Genomic DNA, 21,915 nt, shown 5'->3' with positions numbered 1-21,915 from the left:
GCAATGATTAATCTTTCACTTTATGTGGGAACAGACTCGGGCATTTGATTAAATATCCAAGGTAGGAGAACAACATCTAATAATGTAAAATCTTGTTTTGCAACTGCTTCCAAGCTCTCACTCTTTCTTCCGTGAAAGTGATTTGAATTTCATATTATTGAGGTTTTGATTTCAGGTTTTGGTGGGGTTTTTCTTGTTTGTTTGTTTGTTTGGTTTTTTAAATTCAGGCTGGTGTCTTTGGAATAAATTTAAGTGTAAAAGTGTGGAAAGGAGAGGAAGATTTGTATTTACTAACTAGCGTATTTTCTGTCTTCTCATCCTCTTCTCCTGGTCCAGGAGGGTAAGGAAAGCAATCATAATGATGAGGAACATGCTCTTGGTCCCGGGGCAAAAGACCATAGCAGGCAAATTAATTGGGATGCTGTTTAGAGCTGAAATATATCACTGTGTATTCATCAGCACTGGGCATGACGACACATAAGGAACATTACTCACATAGACGTGGTTAGGATAATAAGCCGGCAACCCATGTCTGGGAACATAAAGCAAAACTTGCAAGTTCATCTGTCAAAATTCTCTGGGACTCAAGGCAAGGGGATGGGGGGAGGAACCCAGGAGAACCTGAAATAGCATAGCTTCATGTGGGAAGATAATACCATCACACAGTTCTGAGCAGTGAAGACAGATATTTAAAATTCTTTTTCATTAAAGAACATTTTTAGATGCTTAGCTATTGCCTTTCTCCTCTCTGTTTTCTGGGTATCATTTTAATGAATATGTATATTCCTGTATATTTTATTTATATATATTCACTCCTTCTTCATCATAATTCTACCTTGTTACTAAGTGACAAGGCTGTGCTGTTGCTATGTTTTCTTCCTCAATAATCCTGCTCATTTGGTGCTGCCATTCTTCTCCCTGTACAAACAGACCTCAGCCAACAACAGGGAGAAAGAGCTGGCTTTGTTTCAGGGTCCCAGATTTCACTTGTGTTAGTAATTGCACGAGCTATGCTGAGTTCACAGACGCGTGGTCCTCTGAGACTTTCCTACCATCACTGTACTTCCCAGTGCAGCCTCCCAGACCTCCACCCTGCCAAAGTCAACCAAACCAAACGAAGGAACTGAGTGATTTGCCAGCTTTGGTGGAACAATTCCCCCAAGGAGGAGACTTCGCCCACAAGTACATCCATCTGCGGGCACACAGCCATATCGTGAGACCGTGTTTGAAGGCAGGCATCCCACCAGAACCCACCCAAGATTTTGCACAGACAAAAAATTTAGATGAGCAAATGGATTGATGATTCAAAAATAATCCAATTACGGATACCTGTTGCGCTGGAAAAAGGGATTAGCGCATATTCGTTGGGTTGTTTGCCCCAGATAAGGTGGCAGTAGGAGATGTAGGGCTGGCTGGGTGGCACTCGTGGCTGCTCCCACCTCACTGCCCAGTGTGTACGTCCAGGGGAAGGCAATACTATCGATTCAGTCCACCCAAGGGTCATGTCCAGCCCTTCAGTGCTCCAGAGATATTAGGCCTACGGAGCACAATTAAGGCAAGAGGGTACCAGTTCAGCTGCAACCCCAGACCTGGTCATGGGTGTGCCAGGGTGCTGTGAGCTGGTTTCACCAGGCTCACCATCCGGGGGGAAGGACCAGGGGGATGCTGCTGACGGCCCCTGTGGACCACTCATCGCCGCAGTGGGAGGAGACAGGAGCTGCTCTTGCCTGAGACCCAGCCTGTCCGCTGGGTCTGCAGGTCTCTGCAAAGGATGAGAAACTTTAGAGAAATGTGCGTTTTAAAGCCAGAAGAGACCATCCTTATCATCTAGTGTGATCTGCCAGCTATCCTGGGAACAGCAATTCACCCAGTAATTCCTGCTCCAGATTTTTTTGGATGTTTTCAGACGATGTTGACCTTGATGCTATTCTGCAATCTGTGTACAACAAGCAGAGTATAGCTCCATATTTATAAAAGCTTACCCTGCAATACCAATTTATTTTTTACTAATGCATTCACACTTCTTTCTCACGTATCTCAAATTCTAATTAACAGCCACCAATGGTTTCATTTAAAATATAAGAAATATCCTCTGCTATGCAACTACAAACAGAAAAAAGGAAAAACAAGACCCAGAAAATAGTGCCATTCGTTTACTCTCTTGCTACAATTTAAAAAGCAGATGATCTGTTTTATTACAGTTGCTTTAAGAGCATAGCTTTGTCAGCCAGACTCCTGATCCAAGCCAATTTTTCCAGTTGATTTGCAAACCCCTTAAAATGGGTGTTCCTAATGCTCTTGTAAACACGGACAGGACAGAGACCATCCTGGTGGATACTTCTCTCCCAGCAGCAGCCATCGCAGCTGCGAGAGGCGTGATGGAGCAAGGCTCACCTCCCTCACCCCACAGCATAATCCCAGGTTTTCACACACAGTAAACTGTTTTGTATCCCAGCCCAATAGGCAGTTCACTAAAACACCGGGCCTCGTTTTCCTAAGCTCTCTTGCATCCCTGTTATTTTTCCATCTCTGATAAAGGCTGCTTTCCTGCTGGTTACCCTCCTCTCCCCTGTCCCACTCCCCAGTTCCCTCAACAAGACCCATTACGCGGGAGCTTTCAGGCCCTAATTGCTCCAGTTTAATGTGGATAGCAATTAATTTTAGTAGGAAAAACAGGGAGCCAAAATTCACTGATGCAGACATAGAGATTTCCAGTGTGGAAACAACCAACTCGCCTTGTTCCCTTTGAAGTCCGATTCCTGGCATGTTTAATTTAAAACGAATATATCTCCTGCTGAGTGGATAGTCGGCTTGAAATTTGGACTGAAGTGGTGTCAAGCTGCTCGGTGGTAATAAGTGGCACATTTGCCTCAGCTTCCTTTCAAAAGGTATTTATTTTTGGTCTGAGAACTTTGAAGTTAATTTGGCTGCTAGTCCAATGAGATCTCACTCACGTAAAGGTTTTCTTGCTTGAAAAACATGTAGAATGTAGATATTTATCAATGAAGCAGCAACAGAGCATAGTCAGTATAGTGCTTTAAGTTGTGCATCCTTTTGCTTTTCTTTCAAGCTGAAGAATGGTTCAGGTTTTGGTAGCTCTCCTCTCAAACACACCCTGTTCTTTATTTCTTAGCTAAGACATAACACACTGAGTTCAGCTGGCATTGTTTTGCAGAAGAGTACCAATTATTGTCCAGGATAAAGCAACAATTTTGCAGCATTTTTTAGCAAAGAAGAAAAAGCCTAATGAGCTATTTCTCAGCTTCAATCTTGACAATCTCTATATGACCTGTTTATCTCATATTTGCCAGGCTTTCCCACCAGGCTAATTATCGAGGCATAATAGCACCTATCAAGAATAATAGAGAAAATATATAGAATGGTCAATTCAGATGTAATATCCAGCCCTATAGAGATGCCTCAAGATAAACTGCCAGGAAAATTACAATTAAGTTTTGACAGAAGCATTTGCATGTAATAGTTAATTAAAAAAAAAATCACTTAATAAACCTTAATATCTTTAACAATGACAAAATGACAGTCAAAAGTGACCTAATGGTATGAATATTTAATTAGGCTTAATAAAATGTACAGTCAGGACCAATACCAATAACCAATTCCAGGAACTGGCCTTTTTTTTTTTGTGAGCTTTAAAACCATTTTGCTGGGTCACCAGGGGGAAAAATTAAAAAAAAAAAAAAAGCGGTTTACAACTCATTGCTGAAAAGAAGTTGGAGCTGGCTGCTTCTTTTCAGGAAAACCACACTGCCAGATTAGTACACAAAACATATTTTTAAGGAGTTTCAATATTTTTTTTCCTGAGGAATGGTGAAATCACCCGGATAAATATAATTACTTTCCAGGAGGCAGCACTTTAAGCTACACACACAGGGAAGGAGAACGCCTTTTTTTCCAGTTGTCATTACCAGCAGCCCTGCCCAATCCTGCTTTGAAGCCTAATTTGGAAATTTTTTCCAGGGTACCAGCCTGTGATTTCTTTTTTCCTGGAGCATCTCATGGCACTATGGAAATAAGGGTATGTTTGTGCCAGCCCCTGCAGGTGATGCCAGCTGTTGCAGAACGGATGTCAGCAGGGGAAATGCGACCTCAGTTGTAAGTTTGAGAGAGGAGGGAAGCCACATTGCCATGGCCCAAGCTGGGGTCTGCTCCCTGAAGACTAAGCTAGGTGCCTCTGACCAAAGCTGGTGGGTCAGCCAGAGTTAACCCAGTGATGGTGTCGCATCTCCACCTTTGCCTGTATAGGTCATGAGCACTTTGGAGGTACTGCTCATCCACCTCTCGCCAACCCTTTTTGAGCCGCGTTCAGATGTGGTCACCTGGGAGCAGGAGCTCCCTAACCCCAGTCCAATTCTGCCCGAGTCGCGCTGAGGTTTATTCTAGTCGGGCTGGTGCATAAGTGCTGTGCAAGCTCCTGTGGCACAGTGGGCAAGTGTGTGCTGCTGGGCTTCAGAGGGTGGGCAGCCTGGTAGGAGACTCACCAGCAGCAGGGCACGGGGTTGGGTGCAAAGCCTGTGCTGGCTAGTTTTTGCCTGACAGGGCTAATGACTCTCTTGCCTTCCATAACTTCCACCTGGAGCAGTTCGATTCATGACGGGGAGGGACTGCTGCAAGGAGCTGAAGAGATACCTGCATGGAGCAAAGTGCTATCAGGATGTGAAGAGATGGGAGCCGCTGGTCAGAAGAGCTGACTGCCTTAACAGAGCACACAGCGCAGAAGATGTCCATAGGACATCTGCCCTGTGCATCGCAGAAGTTGCAGCTAATACTTTTAACAGCAACCTGTGCTCTTTGGTGGGATCATTGTCCAGGTGGGACCTGTCAGCACAGCTGTAGCGTTCAGACACAGGGAATGACTCCAGCTTTGTTTTACCTTGTGATTCAGGGAGACCACAGCTGCTCTTCCCCAAGACAGACCCCTTCCACTCTTTTGGGCTGCCCCAAATTCATAAAGACAGTCCTGGAGTTTCCCTCTTTGCACGGCTGAGAAGATCCGCCATGCGAGCAAATTCATATTTGAGACAAAGCACGCAAGGAAGATGCAGGGTCTTCTTCCCCGTCAGAGACATGCAGGGGTTGGTCGTGATGGGGAAGCCATTCACAGTGTTCTGGTGACATCTGACTGACAGCCTTCAGAGAACGTTTATACCAGAGACAATGTCTGCCCGGCGCAGACTGCCTGGCCATGCCTAGGGACCGAGTTCCAGTTTGGGAGGGTTAGCAAGCAGCAAATGGTCCTTAACTAAAAACCACCAGAGACTAGCAGCCAGGTCCTTGGCAGTCATCTCCCTGTGTCTGGACAGCTGCTACTCCCGGGGCAAAAATGCACACCTTTCCTCCCAACAGTCGTCTGTTCCTGGGAGTGAGAAATTACGGTGAAGTTCTGCGTTGAAAATTGACTGCAAACGCAGCACCTTCTCACATAACCACCCTGCTCGCTCCGTGAACTGTCACATCTGCTGACTTCAGGTGACTGAAATAGATTCCTACTATCTTCTGCTTGTTAGTTGCATAAAACCAACACCATTGAGAGGGAGAGAAAAAGGTGGACTGTTTTCCCCACTTCATCAGCTTTTGCAATGTTTTCTTTAGCAGGGACAGTGCAGGCCAGCTCTACATACAGATCCTAAGTAATTATGAAACACAATAAATACAGACTCTCGCAACACAATTTTTTCAAGGTTATTTTTCAGAGCAGAGCTGTACTCTTATGTTTTATATAATTATTTCCTGAAGACTGCACTTTTGCAGCAGCACAGCTATTTTTAGCTTCCAAGGCAGACTCTGGAAAAATCAGCCTAAAAAAATGCCATGAGGTGAACAGATACCAGCTCACCTGGTGTCCCAAGCCTTGACTCTGCACTTATGTTACCAAGGGGTCTTATAATTTTTCTGATCTGTCAGGGAATATCCCAAACAAAGCATTTCTAATAGCACGGCTCCTCCGACACCATTGATAAGTCTTGGATCAGGGCTGACATAGAAAGGAGAGAGATATTTAATGAATAACAGACACTTCAGCAGCCAGACTTTACTTAGGGGCATTTTCACAAGAGAAGGACACAAGTCCTGAGGAAGGGAGGTCCAATGATGCTTTTGTCATCACGTAGCCATGTCAGGTCACCAACTTGGTCCGTGTAGATGCTGCAGACTCTGTGTATGTCCCCTGGCCACAGAGATGGTGCCGCTCTGTTTGCTGCCTCGCAGTGCAGGGTATTTGTATGGTGTAGACAGTTCTTCAGGCATAACAAGGAAAAGAGCAAGCGGATGACAGATGATAATTTTGTGCTGCGTGAAGAAACATCATGAACAAAGCCCAGTGAGCATATAAATCCCTGCCTGGTCAATTATGAAGTTATATCTTTATCTACCGTTGTTACCCAGAGGAGAGAAACATCCAGATCTCTGGCAGTTTTGCCCCGGCACCAGCTGCAAGACATGCCAATAGTTCTAATTGCTGAAAACCTTGTTGTGGTGATGAAATCCACGCTTCCTCTTCATCCTCAGGGACAGCCAGGGATACTGACTTGAAGCTAGAGTCTTTTTTCTCAGGGAGACATATGCCACTGCAGTAAACCAACTTGCTTAATCAGCTCTCTGATTTATATGGTCTTGGATCAGGTCCTCTCCAACTCTTCACGCAGTCGACACTCAAAGTGCATCTGTCATTTGAAGGACTAAAAACTATCACAAAAACCATTACATCCTTTTTTACCAGACCCCTCACCTGGGGGAAATTGTTTCCAAAGACCTAGATGAGGGACAAGAGCTGCTGCTGGCATCAGTACTGGTCAAGCCAGGTCACTGCCAGCTGGCAGGTCAAGCCAAACTGTACCCCAGCTCCCACCCTTGGGTCAAGCTCTGTGGCAGCTGTGCCTGACAGGGACAATGCCAGACCACTGCCAGCCAGCTTCCCTGTGGCACCCCAGCACACTTCGAGAGGTGGGGAGGGAGAAATAGTAATAAAAACTTTCCTCTTGTTTCTGCTTTGTCTTCTCCTTTGATGGGGTGAGCCCTGCTTGAGGCACCGGGAGAAGCTGCTCTCCCACAGCCTTTGTGGGATGCTCCTCTGCTCAGGGGCTTCAGGGAGGGCTTCAAGAACTTCACAGGGAGGCAGAGGGATGTTCCTGTCCATTTCTGGCTGGGAATCAATCTACAGCTTCCCAAGTTGACGGTTTTTTGCTCTGGTGTTAGGTGGACCAGATTGCACCTCCACAGTACAGTATGACCTTGTCACCAGCAGGACAATATGTCCTCCTGACCACATCCCAGGTCGGAGCAATCAAGAAGTGATCCGATACCTCTCAAGGACACTTCCCAAACATGACCAGCAACCAGCTGAGCTCCTGCAGAGCAAACCCCTGGTTAGGGTGTTGTAGGATGAACTGCAAAACCACAACCCGTCATGCTAACACATAATTTTTGGCATTTGGAAAGAAGTTTCCATATTGTGGAATACTGACCATATTGACCCCGTTGGTCATTCAGTTGCATTTAAAAATTTTCACTGTGAAGACTGACTCTTGGTAAAAGATAAAATTCTCTGCACTGCGTGTGAATTAATTTCTTCTTTTGTGAGGACAATGAAAGTCATATCCCCAGGAGAGCCCTTACTCTGCTCTCCTTTCATCTGCGTGCAGAGACAGTAGGGAGAGGTAAGGTGCAGACCTGAAAGAAAAGGGCGAAAGGCAGCGCTGACGCAAGGCTGGAGAAAGCACACGTGGTGAATGGTGTGAGGGGCTAGTTTGTCAATTTCTGCCAGTCAACACCAGTGAAATAAAGTCAGTTGCACCCACTGGGGAGCTGACCCCTTCACTGCACAGACTTCCCCATCCTCGGCTGCCAAAAGGATGGAACAGCAGGCTGGCTGCATGCCCTTCTGGGTGACTGTTTCCAAATATTTCCACACAATTTTAATGTTCCTTTCGTGCTTGTCAGGGTTACATATCTTTGGAAAGAGTTTCTGTAACAGGTTTCTAACATCCTTTCACATATCCTTAAAATGGTCTGTAATGTTAGAGAGCGCTCTAATTTTGCATAGTTTAAACCAGTCATAACTACAGAGCTGTTATATCCTGTGCATCTTGCCTCCAGGCACAACGTAAATGAAAGTGGAGCTAAGAATAGGGCCTCGTGTCTCAGCTGAGGGGAGAAGCATGTGCCTGCCTACATAAAGAGAAGTAGGTTATGTTTGGAATAGCAAGAGACTTTTTTCTTTCTTATTTTTTTTTTTTTCTCAAGAAGCAAAAAATAAAGTGTCAAAAGTATCAGCTAAGCAGAGCTGATCTATTCTCCTTGCCTCGTTCCAAAGCAGGTAAACTATACCTACAAGAAAAATAGACAGACAGAAAATTCCCAAAGGATAATCTTGTCTTGTTTAAGACATAATGAATTCAGTCTTCAGAGACCATGAAGTCTGAGTGTTTTTAAGCTCTGTAATGTCAGTCGAATAATTATCTCACAAAATGTGTTTGTGTAGGTGAGGTCCCTCTGGTTTGGTTGCTTTCCTGCTATGAAATAGAAAGCTGCTAACCCCTTGAAAAAAAAAAAAAAACCACAGGGAAATCAGAAAACATCAAGTTTGTATAAACACTGCTTTCCACCTGTGTTCTTCATTTAAGTCTTCATAAAACACCTTAGAAATAACACTTCTGTATGACACAGACTTCTCTCCCAGTTGTATGTGCAGACAACCAGAGTGAAATGCTAAAGAAAATTAAACACGTTGCCAAACAGTTGAGTGTTAAACATGTCATTAACTGAAAATCTTATGCTGAAGTGAAATACAGACGTTTCGGAAAAACACCCTAATCAAACACATTTATTTTATTTTTGTTAACTTAATTAAAAATAGAGTATTAATTCAGTTGCAAAGTGACTATGTCATTAACTTGATTAGATATTTTCAGATGTAGAATATTTTACATTTAGGAGATAAAATCTGGCAGTGTGGCCCAGTGGATATGGAACTGGATTAAGAATTAATCCGTTAATTGGCTGGGCAATTGGGCAAAGCCCATAATCCCTTTGCATGCCTCGTATTTCTTCGTCTTTAATACGTAGTTTTTATGCTCTCCAACTTTCACAAAGTGCTTTGATATACACAGATAAAAGGCTTATATTAATTATTATAGATGAATACTGAAATGCCATAAAAGCATTGCTTAATGAAATATTGATTTAAAAAATATCAAGTGGGACTAACTCCTTGTCTTAGATATTGAGGGAACGCCTGTGAACTAGGGGTCTCAGATCGGTCTCCTCGGAGATGATTTGCGGTTCTGAAGAGAGGAGCAGACAGAAGACAGAGGCATTGCATTGTTCAGTGGAAAAGCCAAGCCCCAGGTCTCCTAAATGACCAACTGGGAGTGCCATTAACAGCCCAACCACACGCACCTAAGACGCCACCACCGCTCACGGGAAGATCCCTGGTGGCTTCAGTGTCTTCAGGCTGGGTTTTTTAAAGTGGAAATGAAGCCTAGGGGAGTTGAAGATATAATTTTATCTCTCACAAAAAGCTTCCAATTTTGTGCTCTGTCTCTTTCTGTGGAGAGTGGTCTGGACCTAGGAGGGGTGGTAGCATTTAAATGTTAGCAGCTAATGAGGCTGCATGGAATCAGAGAGACCACGAATAGGAGGAGGAGGCAGGGATTTCTGCTAACTAAATTAGGGAATCAACAGAAAGCTGTTCAAGCTTACATTTGCAGAGACATTTACAGGATCCCACAAACACCTACAGTTTAATGAACCGTGGGTATTTTAGGTGACAGTGGTATGCTGAAGCATTTCGATAACACAATAAGAAAGTTTCTTAACTGTAAGGGCAATCTGACAACAGCACTGCAATTGATGCTTTGTCATTAGAAGTGCTTGGAAATAGGTTGGAAAGCTATCTGGAGCATCTGGGAGGGGGAAAATCACGTGAGTAGGATGCAATGGGTAAAATAAATAATGTGATATTTCTCCCCTCACGCTTATGAAGCATGCCACTTTCCATTTTACGTTGATATTTATGTCATGTGAATTCTGCCCCTTTTTGTGTGACTTCTCTTACCATTCCACATTTCTTCCAAATGCCTTTTCCCTCCTCTTTCCTTGCGCCATTTCTCCTAACAGATGGCACCGAGACAAAACTGACCACAACCATGTTCCCTGAAGCTGCGGTGAGCGCTGTGAAAAGTTTACCAACCTAACTGGGCTTTACTTCCCTGCCAGAAAATCACTGGGAGGGGTGCTGGAGGATGAGCCAGGCTGACCCACATCTCGAGCCCCAAGGCTGCATTTGCCAGCCCCCAGCAGGTCACAGAGCCAGCGAGCCTGGGGTTGCTGCTCATCCACCAGAGAAAGGGGAGAGACACCTGCAAAGCCGGGCTCTCACCTTTGATGGCTTCCTAACCTTAATCTGGGGTTTCTGGAAGGCAATCCGGCTGCCGGAGAGGCTGGTGGCACAGCAGAGCTGTTAGCACTTGCACCATGCTCGGGCTCCAGGCAAGCCCTGGGAAACCAGGCAGGCTTTTGGGCTGCATAAAGCCAGGCGAAGCTCTGACAATCCCCCTCACTAGAACAACAGTGTATTTTATCACAGGTGTAATTTTAAGTGCATCCATAATCCCACTGAAATCTGCAGGGCTATTCACATCTCTCCATTTAGGCATTTTCCGTAAGCACTTTGCTGAATCTGTCCCTGGGAGCTTATTGATTTTTTTTTTTTTTTTTTTAAATCATGTTTAGACTGCTTACCCCACACAACAGTTTGCCAAACTCTAATTAACAACCCCACCACCACTTATATGACCCAGAAGCACAGTTTCAAGCACAGATGGAAGTGAAGACAGATCAAGCGAAGAAAGATAAAAGCTCCCATAGGATGGAACTCAGATAACCTTGTATCAAATGCCTACTCTGTGAGTAGCCCAGCTGGCTTCCACCAGACCCTTGCCGGGGTAAGGTGATATTCAGTGGGAATTGGGGTATCGAGTTTGGCGCTTAACAGCAGAGAGAGCACACCGGGATGTGAAAACACAAAAATGAAGAAAACAGTAAGCAAGCAGGGAATGCCTGGCACAGCCCAGCCCGCAGAGCCCACCTGCTCTACCTTTGAAGGGAGCCCCTAGGAAAAACAGAGGGTCTCAGCCTGTAGCCCCCCGGCGCCGGGGGACGCGTGCCCCGTGCTCAGCCTGCTGCAGCCTCCGAGCACGGCACGTTAACGGGAGCAACTCAATATGGCAGAAATAATAGAAGCCAGCCCAAAAAAAAAAAAAAAAACGCCTTTACTGGTTTATGGCATGGGGGCTGGGGAAATCTTTCATCCGTCTAATCTGCAGCACCATGCATTCCTGGCTTTTTAGTGGTGTCAGTGAGAGACCTGCAGGCGCAGAGGCTCGAGGCACACTAATTCATGTCCCTCTATCCTTTTGGGACACTGTGCTGAGTACAAAAGCCACCGTTAAAAAGAAATCAAGCCCGGCAGAGAGGAGCTAAGGGTTCAGTTTTGCCTTTTCTCCTAGGAGCGGGAGTGCAGTCCTCTGTTTCCATGACTGCCCTGTGCCAGCCGTTTCCTTGGGTTAGCCTGGTCTGTGATCCTGCAACAGCAGACAATACAGCAGCATAAATCAAAAATATCTCCACAGAAATAATTTAAAGGGTTGATCTAGAAATAGACTGAGTTCTCACCCGGGGCTTCAGTTTTTGCCAGTGATGGTGGCTTTGATGTTCCTTCTTCAGACACCATGCTAAATTCATACATCCATCTCATTTTAAGGAGTGGGAAAATTAATCCTTATTTTAGCTCCGTCACTTCAGAGAACGTACACCAAGAAGGAATCTGCCCATTAAAATAGATTTGAACCTAAGTCAGAGAGGTGAAAGTCTAATGCTTTATGAGTATCCATTAGGTATCTAGTAAAAGTGCAGAATATTACAGATTTCATCCATCTGATGTTATAGTTATCCGAATAATGGAGACAAATCTGAAATCTGGATCTATTAAACTCTTCATATAAAAACAAAAGATGGAAATCAGCAAAAAACTGGAAAGTGTGAAAAGTTTCACTTCAGTTCCCTTTTTTTTCCCCCCACTGTAACTTATCTCCCACTGTCACTTCAGTGACTCAAATTCTACTCCACCATCTGTTCTGAAAAGAAACAAATGGAGTGTGTCTAATTTCTGGAAATTCTGAAATAACCTGGGTAATCTGGTTCCAACAAGGAATCTAAGTACGAGTCAGCTTTTCAATCTTTGTATTATACAAGAAAATGCAACTGACTCTGGGTCAAAAGAATGCTTATAGAACAGAATGCAAACAGAGCAAATATAGACCCAAAAATATATTTACTCCTTCCCTGCATCACTCCACCTAATGTGCCTATTACCTCAAGTGGCAGGGTAGTGTTTTACTTAAGCTGCCAGACTGTGTAACAAGTCCGGAGGATGTTCACTGCAAAGTTACCCAAGAAAGTTCCCCTAAAGCTCTGGATTAAGAGCTAAAACTATCAAATCTGTAAGCTAACTGGGCAGATTTGAAACCATGTTTTTAACCTTGTCAGCTGCCCATGAGTTACACAGCATGAAAAGCATCCTTTCCCCTTGATGGCCAAGGCAACCGTACATCATCTTTTCACTGCGATGTGTGAGGGGAGATGACAGATGAGCCTCCTCCACGTTCCTGTTCAATGCTAAGAGATGCAATATTAATGACAATGCACATCAGCCCCTCTCCAGGAAAAAAAGTTTTTTAAAAGTAAACTGAGGGGAAAAAAATTGCCTTTTAGAAGAACCCCTGCACTTTTTCATCTGCATTCCTAACTTAGCTTCTCTCCATGTAATAGCCTGTAGGTTTACACACAGCTAACAGTCAGATAAGAGTGAGAAGAAATAGAGCTGCTATTCCTCCCATTAAAGATAAGCATAAATAGTTACATGAGCACCCTATAAAGATTGCTGGTTAAATGTACAGTGACTAACTAGACATTCTAGTGTGGAGCCTTCGCTTGCAAACACCACATCTGCTGAACATCACAGACTTACCTTATAATGGTTTATAAAGCTGTCAGGCTATTAAAACAGGTAACTGCCTTTCAGACTCCCTGTGCAGAAGAGCTGGTTCTGTCAGCCCAGGAGGCTGGAAATGAACTTCTAGTGGGAGCTTTGACCACTTCTGCTGGGAATTTCTCTTCGGTCTTATAGGATTCAGACAGGTGTCTTGTAAGCCACTATATATTTGGGCAATATCTAGCATGCAGATATACAAACCCAGACAGTAGAAGTATGAAATCTCGGAAGTCTGAAAGCTTTCTTCTCTAAATACACCTGCAGATATACTAAGAGCCTTTCAATGGCCAGCACACACTTCCGTTTTTCTTTGGTATGAGTGTAGGATCCAGGCAGAAATGATGACAGTGCTAGTTCTGGAGATTAATGGGTATAGGACTCACCTTAAGAGTGAGCTCTGTGGCAGTCCTTAGCACGACATTATCCTGATGAATGGCACCCAGCTGAAGTTCAGCAGTCAGAGCCCTTGCTTCTGCCACTTTCCCCTGGGAAACCTGACAAATAAGAAAGTAGTCTCAGTGCAAAACAGAACTATTGCAGCATTCTTCACAAGACAGCAGTAACCACAGGCCCCTTTCAGAATCAAGACTGCCCTGCTCTGTCATTGTACAAGCAATCCAATCCCAAAAGCTAAAAAACCAAATCCCATAAAAAGGCCACGAGTCAGATAAAATCAAGTGCAAATAAAAACTGTTCCATACAGCACCTTGAATCTTGCATGACTGACAAGCAAAAGAAAGAAAATGGAAATTATTTTAAATTTTTTTTTTTTTTTTTTACTAGAGGGGGCTTATATATCCCTTGCAAGATGAAGCCAGCAGTGGGAGAGAGAAGAATATAAACACTTTTTGCAAAGTTCTAAATGATGAACCATTTGTCACCACTGGTCACCAAAAAATGGTGATCTTATACCATTCTATTCGATAAAACAATATTCTTGTTTCAACGACAACATCTTCCAGTCTGCCAAGACTAAATGATCTCTACATCTTCGCAGCACAGGAAACAATTTCACAAAAGGGTTTTATTAGGTTGCAATTAATGGACCACATCTTCATGGCCCACTGCAGGGCTATGCAGAGCTACCTTCACCTGCCTCTGCAGTGTTTCCATGCTGCTCAATCTGCCTAAATAACTCTGCTGAGAAGCAAAATGTAATAGCCTGGGTAGTGGGCTGCCTTGTGGCTACTTCAGCACCTCAACTAGCCCAGGTATCTCTACCTACCACTGCTTGGACCTGCCTGTGTTCCTATTTTTCACTTCCATTTGCTCTGGGACACACGTTGGGTACTGTTTCTTCAACAAATCCTATGTGACAGTGCCCCAGGTTCCCTAATTAGGATAAAATTGGATGCATATGACATAATGAATACTAGAAAAAGATAACCGTCTGCATTAATGAGCTCTACATAACAAATCTGGACCTCAAATGAATTTAAGTGTCATGGTTTTAGGATTCATATTGTAACAATCTAAATTCTTAATTATTATTATTTTTTTTTTTTTAACTACCATTGGCTACATTTATAGCATTCAAAGGAGGCATGATTTTAAAACAGAAGTTTTAGGAATTACAGCTATACTTTTCAGACATGGAGTCCACTACCCAGAAGCCAATCTGCTTTGTCAATTTCCCTTGAAAAGATTATCTGCATTAAAAAATGTGCCAAAGCAAACAAACACTTTGTTTCCCTTCAATTTAGGCTCCATTTTATCTAATGAGGCAGACACTGAAGCTGTACTTTGCATATCTGGCTTTTATGGATCAAAGAATAAATATTGCCTTGCATGTGGATTTTATTACTGTCAGGGAATAGTTCTTCTTGTTCTTTTTTGCTTATATTACTAGACACCACTGTCACATACTGACTTTTAAGGTTTTTACAATGTGTTAAGATAGGTCCTCAGATGAAGCTTGATGGAATTCAAAGTAGGAAATAATTTTTCATCTGCTTCCTTCCTCTGCTGACCATTTGACTTTCTTGATCCAACAGGGGATGTGAGTGAATTCTACCTCTATTTAAGCTGATGTAATGCCTTTAAAATGAATCTTAGCAGAGGCAGTAGACGAGATCCTGTAATAGTTTAGTTCTCTATCCAATCTATTAGCTTTCTGTCACCATTTTAGAGATTGCCAGACTCCTGTACCACTACAATTCTTTTCTCTGCACTTTATATATGCAACACTTGATAAATAACTTGATAGCACCTTGTGGTGAACTCATGTCAAATAAAAATTCTCTATCTTCCCACCTCTGACCCCACCCCAAGCTTCAAGGCAGCAACGAGCTCTAAGGACTAACGTTATGAATACATACTAATTTGAAGAAAAATAAAAAATAATTTAAGTGAGCACAACAAGAAAATATCTGCCGTTTAACAACAAACAGTAACTCAGACCTACTCCAAAGCAATTTCAAGCACTCTTTATGCATAAAAGTTCTACCACTTGGACATCCCACCAGATGGATGCTTCTTGGATATCTTCAAACTCCATCAACAAGGGCATTTTCTGTAGATGTCTGCAAACTCTGAGTAAATATGTGGCTACAAATTCAAGATTCAGCTTCATCCTTTGATTTTGTTTCAGTTTTTTGCAGGGAGGGGCAAAAATCTTTGGGAGTGAAATTTGATGTGTCTTAGTCCTAGTTCAAGCAGTCTTTTGACTTCCTTTTATGAGAAACTCCCTATCATTTTATATCCTGGCAAAAGTTTTCACAGCCTGAAGAAGTCTCTCAGAAAAAAAGGTGAATTAAGAGATATCTTTATCTTTAGTAGGCAGCACACTTAAAACAAACCTTCTTTTATGGACCTCCAACATAACAGAGAGGTACTAGAGGAATAACTACAGTCTAACACCTGATACTGGGGATCCTGCAAAAACAGAACAACCTTCCTAGCAATCACATTAAAAGTTAAGAAAGGTTGTATAAATACTAACACTGAAAGCTGGTAAAAAAAATCCCAACCAAACAAACACACACAAAAAAAACCAACAACCACAAAACTGAAAACAAAACAACAGAGAGAATTGAAGGTATGAAAAAACTCCAGCTATGCTGCCTGGATGCTAAAAAAGACAGACACAAGAAATAGCTGGGTGAATAAAGGAGGACAGGCTTCCTCTCTGACAAGGCAAGAAATCCTTGCCCAAGAGCTCAGATTAACGTGGACCTCAGAAACCTCACCGTATCCCAATTAGCACGTTGGCACTGACTTACAACACAGAACTGGATAACCAGGAGAATTTGGTGGACTACCTAAGAATTTTTACCCCCGGAAATCTGTCAGACTGTACTTTTCTGAAAAATAAATCTGATAGAAAACAAAAACTACCTATGTAAATGAGTAATGTGAGTACAAGGCAAGGTGAAGACACAATAAACCTGGGGCCAGCGTACAGAATGTGCTATCCATATGCCTCAACTGAGAGAGATGAAGTGTCAGCAGTCGTCCATGGGGATGAAGAACTAGCAGGTACCAGAGAGCAATCTGAGAAATGGTGACTTGGAAAAGGAATTTATCTGTCAGGTAAATAAAGCCTTTTAGCCAGGGGTTTAAGCAGAAACCACAGTACTGCAGTCCATTCATGTCACAGAACGACGCTGGAAGAAGCCACATCCCCACCAGCTTGCTTGGCTCCCTCCTTTCCAGGGCAGCCAAACCCCAAATCCAGCTCCTGAAGCACCAGCACCAATTCTTCTGGACAAAGAATAGGCCAGCATCAACCCTCTGAAGGCCAAGCAACCCCACCTTAGTTACAGGTACCTATATGGTGAATATGGAAACAAGTAGCTTTGGGGTGAAGTCTGGAAACAGAAAGATAGAAGGGAAGATGAACTGAGAAAAGTGTAGTGGGCGAAGATGGAAAGAATGACAAAGTCAGAGCTGAGCAGGTGGAGAAAAAGCTCCTGAAGTGCTCTTAAAAATTTGTCATTAAATGTCATTAAATGAGTCATCCATTTTCAAATGCCAAAATGACTGTGTCCAAAAAGCAGTTCATTAAGTGTCAGGTAAACACTGAGATCACTGAGCTTTTCTAATATTCCCCTAGGAACAAACTGACCATAAATGTGCTGAATTCTTCTGCCAGTGGCTAATTCAATACAGATGGATCCCACAGAAGAAGGACAAAGTACCAGGATGCCTCCATGTGTGTGGATGTCCATAGCTCTGGATTCATCTGCCTCTGATATTGGTGAAATGAGGGGAGGTAAAAAGCAAACAGACTTCGCCTGGGTAACATTCAGTGTCCCAAGGAAAACATCCACTTCAAGCTTTGAGTGGTAGGAAAGTAAAATGTTACCTGATTTTGTGACTTTAGCAGAACGTAACTGCACTCCATACATCAAAAATGAGTTTCATATGACCAATCCTCTGCCTTCCTGAGCAAGGAAATGGGATGTGAGCAAGCTAAGACTTGACATCCTGATGACAGGTAAGAGAAGACAAGGTTTGAGGTAGCTCCTGCAAAACACTTTCCTCCACTACACCCAGAAAACAAGGCTGAGTAACCTCTGGGCTCACCTAGCACACACAAAAGTGGAATCAAAGGTCTGAACAGAGGAGTTTTAGGACTGAAGTGCTGGGGATGATGGCAAAGCATCCCTTTGTGCAAGCTAGGATGTGCTTCCCATTAGAAACTGGAAAAGAACTGGATTAAATACTCTCTTGAGCTCTTGGATTAGCACCTTAAGTGATATGAAACAAGGGAAACTAGTGAGGGACTAAATATAACTTTGTACCCTCCACGGTCACACCAGTAGATAGGTAAATATACACGGGGACGGATTAGTGCTCAATATTGCTTGCCAGCATGATGATAGAGTGGCAATCCAGGTGTGCAGATTTGGGCTTGAGATCATTTTATTTAGCAGCTTTGCCATGAACCTCTGTATTTTTGAACTCGTCCTTGCTGTAGCCCGTGTTACTCAGATGATTGTCTTCATCCTGAAAAAGAACAGCGTGAAGCCCTCTGCCTCTTGAGTGCTACAGACTGCCTACTGCACAATAGGGCACAGAGCCCTTTACGTCAATGCTTGAAGGAACACCTGCAGCACAAGCAGTAGGACCGACCTTTCAGCCACACAGAGCAGAACTGCAGGCACAGTGTGGGTGGGAGAACCTGGCGTCCACCAGTCTGTGGATACAAAAAGGGTGCTCACCCGGAGATGCTTACGGCAAATTCTTCCCCAGGGCATCGGCCTCCATTGCCTCCTCAGCCAAAGAAACATGGTACAGCACTGAAACTCCCAAATCAAAAGGTTGTCCCATTCTGTAAAAAGGCCCCAGGGTAGGGAATACGCAGTCAAAAGGAGTTTCCTCAGCTGAGGTAACTGGCTATGATACCTCAAGCACTACAATTTGCTAGGTTCTTGATGTTCAGATATTCTGTATCCTGACAGTTACTAGGTTGATTTGCACTCAATAAAAAGCAGCAGAACAATGGCAAAGTGAAATAAAGACTTACAAAATGAAGTATATGTGCACCTGAACTAGCTTCATACTGCATGATACCAGACATCAAAGGACTCAAAGCCCAGCAATCAGACAGTGTGCCACAAATTCACCCAAGAAAATTAAGCCATTCAGATTGAGTAAGACAAAGCCATTCTGACTTTGTTTAATTTAAATCAGCACTTCATTTAAATATTTCCAGTTTTTAAATTGGGAGTACACAGAGACTGTGTGGAATATGGGCAGGGGCTGCTTGGTAGTCTGCTATGCTGCTAGCAGATCCTTCACAGCACAGTCCATGAAAATACTACAGTTCAGTTCTGCACAGTTTTGGTAATACAGAATTATTTGTGTCATAAAACTGAAGATGTTCCATGTTCTTATCATTTGCTGATAAGAAACACATCAGTCTTGCAAGCTCAGCAGCTAGTATGTATGTATATCTTGGTTTTGATCATGAACCATATCTTTTAGCAGGAAATTAAAATCTCTTGTGGAATAGTATCAAATCCATGCTTACAAAACACATCAGTGAAAAGCGTTGCTGATGTCTCTTCAGAGGATTTAACTTGACCGTGTCACATTAATCACCTCTGAAGTAAAGGAATGAGTCGTAATTGTTTTCCATTACCTTGTGTTTGCTTTTTCAGAATTGCGAAAATGCCAGGGCCAGGACTGCAGATCATAAATCTCATCAGACCTTTGAGTGTTTTTTGCATGCTATGTTACATGTTGCATGTTAGCCTGTTTCTTCTCATTATAAAAATCTGTTTCAAATGTAGGTAATTCTGCAGCATCGCGTTTTCAACCTTCTGTTCCTTTGATACACAATGCTCCTGTTAGTCCTTATAGGTGGTAAAATTAGTCTATAAAGCTGTTCCATATCCTGTAGGATAAGCTCAAACCTATTTGCTTTTCAATGAAGTGAGTGAAAACTACTGTGTACTAATACCCCAAATAAACAGACTGTATTTGCAGCTAACAGAAAGATCTTTTACTAATGCGGCAAAACCTTTATAAAGAAAAAGTGTATGTGATCTCTTAAGGAAGCAATGGAAACATTTGGTTTTTAGCAGGACTGATTTTCTAATAAATGTGGATTAAGAAGGTGCTTCATGTGTCCAGAGAGTTTTCTTTTTCTTTTTCTTTTTTTTTCTTTTTTTTTTTCTGTATCTTGCTATTTCTCAATCTGCTCTGTTGTTTGGCTGGTTTATTTAGTCACTTCTCTGTACCTGCAGTACTGACCTTGGGTGTCATCATGATGAACGGTGCAGTTTTACACAGTATAATCCATTTGAGAATGGTGTTTTAGTGGCTTTTAGATCCGTACTGAGTCCTTCAAAAGTGCACACCAATAGAGGACTCTTGACAGAAAAACGGAATCTCCTGATCCTTCTTTTGAAAAGTGGCCAGGATACATACGTTACAAATAGGGAAAGAACATGAAATGCTGGTTACTATTTAAGAGTGTAGGGCAATTTGTGGGCAAATACAGCTCAGGATGCACTGTAAACCGGGCTAAATACAGTAAAAGACCAAATCTGTCAGAAAAGAGGTCAAAGAAGAAACTAGCAAATTTGGAGGAAGGTTTTCACAAAATCCCAGGGAGCACCAGAACTCCAGTTCAAGGTTTAGTGCAATGCATCATTCTTACTGGGTCTTTAGAGCTGTCCCCGGAGATCACATTCATAAAATCTGATGGCTTAAAGATGAGAGACTAGGGAAAGGTATCTGTGCTTTTCAGATTATGTGCTGTTAGTAAGATCCACAACAGCTGGATTTCAGCCAACCTGCACCTGGGGAAAAGCATGGACAGCCATTCCCCTTCAAATCAGTTGATCTAGAACTCTGGAAATCAATTTCTAATTGTTTTTTCTCCAAGCAGACTCTTCTTTGAAGACAGAGCATTTTTACAGGTTGGCACGGTTGCGTTTTCCTGTTCTTCCTCATGCTCATGTGCATTGAACAGTTACCAGTGGATTATGGCAGCACCATGTCCCCAGACTGGGAAAAGGATCAGCTTTCAAATACGGGAGAAATATAAGGAGAAAAGAAATAAGGAGAAAAGATTATGCAAGGAAATCTGTAGCATCTTTGGCTGTTCACCAATTCATTGGACAGTTTCTGTCAAACCAAAGAAAATCATCAAATGCTTTTAACTAAAGCCAGGATAAAGTATTCATTGAATATTTGACAGACAAGTGGTAGTGCAGATCTTCATACAAGTGATATGAAGATCTCTTGTATCTCTTTATACAAGAGATATGGCTACTTTATCTGGAAGCTGACAGAGCTCTCAAGGGCTGGATTTTCAAGTGAGGAACTATTACTTTTGATGCAGAAATGAGCTAACACAGCTGAAGGCACTATCTGATTTGAAACCACAGAAATCACTTGACTGAAGACAGCCATGACGAAGGGGCTACTCTGGCAAATAAAAAGTACAGTCATGTATGCAGCCTGGGTTTCATTTAGGCAGAGCTATGAAATGCAGAATGAGGTTCCAAGTTCATGCTTTGTGACCTTGCATGCTGGAATAAGGTTGATTAATAGGAAATTTCCTTTCTTCCAACATGCTGAAATCATTATACCACAGGGATACGACCTTTTGCTCAGATACTCTTACACATTCATATCCAGGCCCTCCTGGAAGGAGCTCAAGGGTAGATTTTATTCATCTAACATAGTAGTTAAACCATGAACTTTGCTCCAGGCACCAGAGTAAGCTCCACCTTTGGCTTCTCTTTCATATTGACCATTTCAACTAAATATTCATTTAAAACCTCTCCGTTCCCAGAGAGAAGACTGATCTCAAAACTTACCGACTTCAGTGGTGAGAAGGAGACATTCACCAATCCAAAAACTTGGTCTGCCGACCCTAACAAACACAGCCTCTTCAGCAGGACATTAAAATTACCAGAGGAGCTTTGCCTTCCCAGTTGGTTGCTGTTGGCAGAGGCAGGTAAGAGCAGCTCTGCCCAGCTGTGCATGAGGTCATTTGGGGCCTTCTGTCCTCTGTCCTGACATTCCACGGGCTTCAGGGCACTCCTACTCACTACAGGCACAAAGGAATCAATCAATCAGGCTACCAAACAGGCTTTCAATGGGCAGGGTGGCACCCGACAGGGTATAGGCAGCAGCGGTTCAGAAGGATGTTAAAAGGACTCCAAGTCACTCACTGGGTGTTGCAATGAGCAGTCTGTCTTGCCCAAATAAGAACTGAGAAAACTCCATTTCACTGCAAGCATCCTCGGAGATACTCTGTGCTCTTTGCTTAAAGGAGGCTCCGCTCTGCTGATTTTTTTTTTTTTTTTTTTTTTTCTTTTTGCTTGGACAGCCATATTTAAGAAGGGGGCAATCAAGTTACAGCACCCAAATTTTTGTTACTT

Source organism: Calidris pugnax, unplaced genomic scaffold, assembly GCF_001431845.1.
Source record: "Calidris pugnax isolate Ruff unplaced genomic scaffold, ASM143184v1 scaffold358, whole genome shotgun sequence".
Taxonomy (NCBI): domain Eukaryota; kingdom Metazoa; phylum Chordata; class Aves; order Charadriiformes; family Scolopacidae; genus Calidris; species Calidris pugnax.
This window is presented reverse-complemented; position numbering follows the sequence as displayed.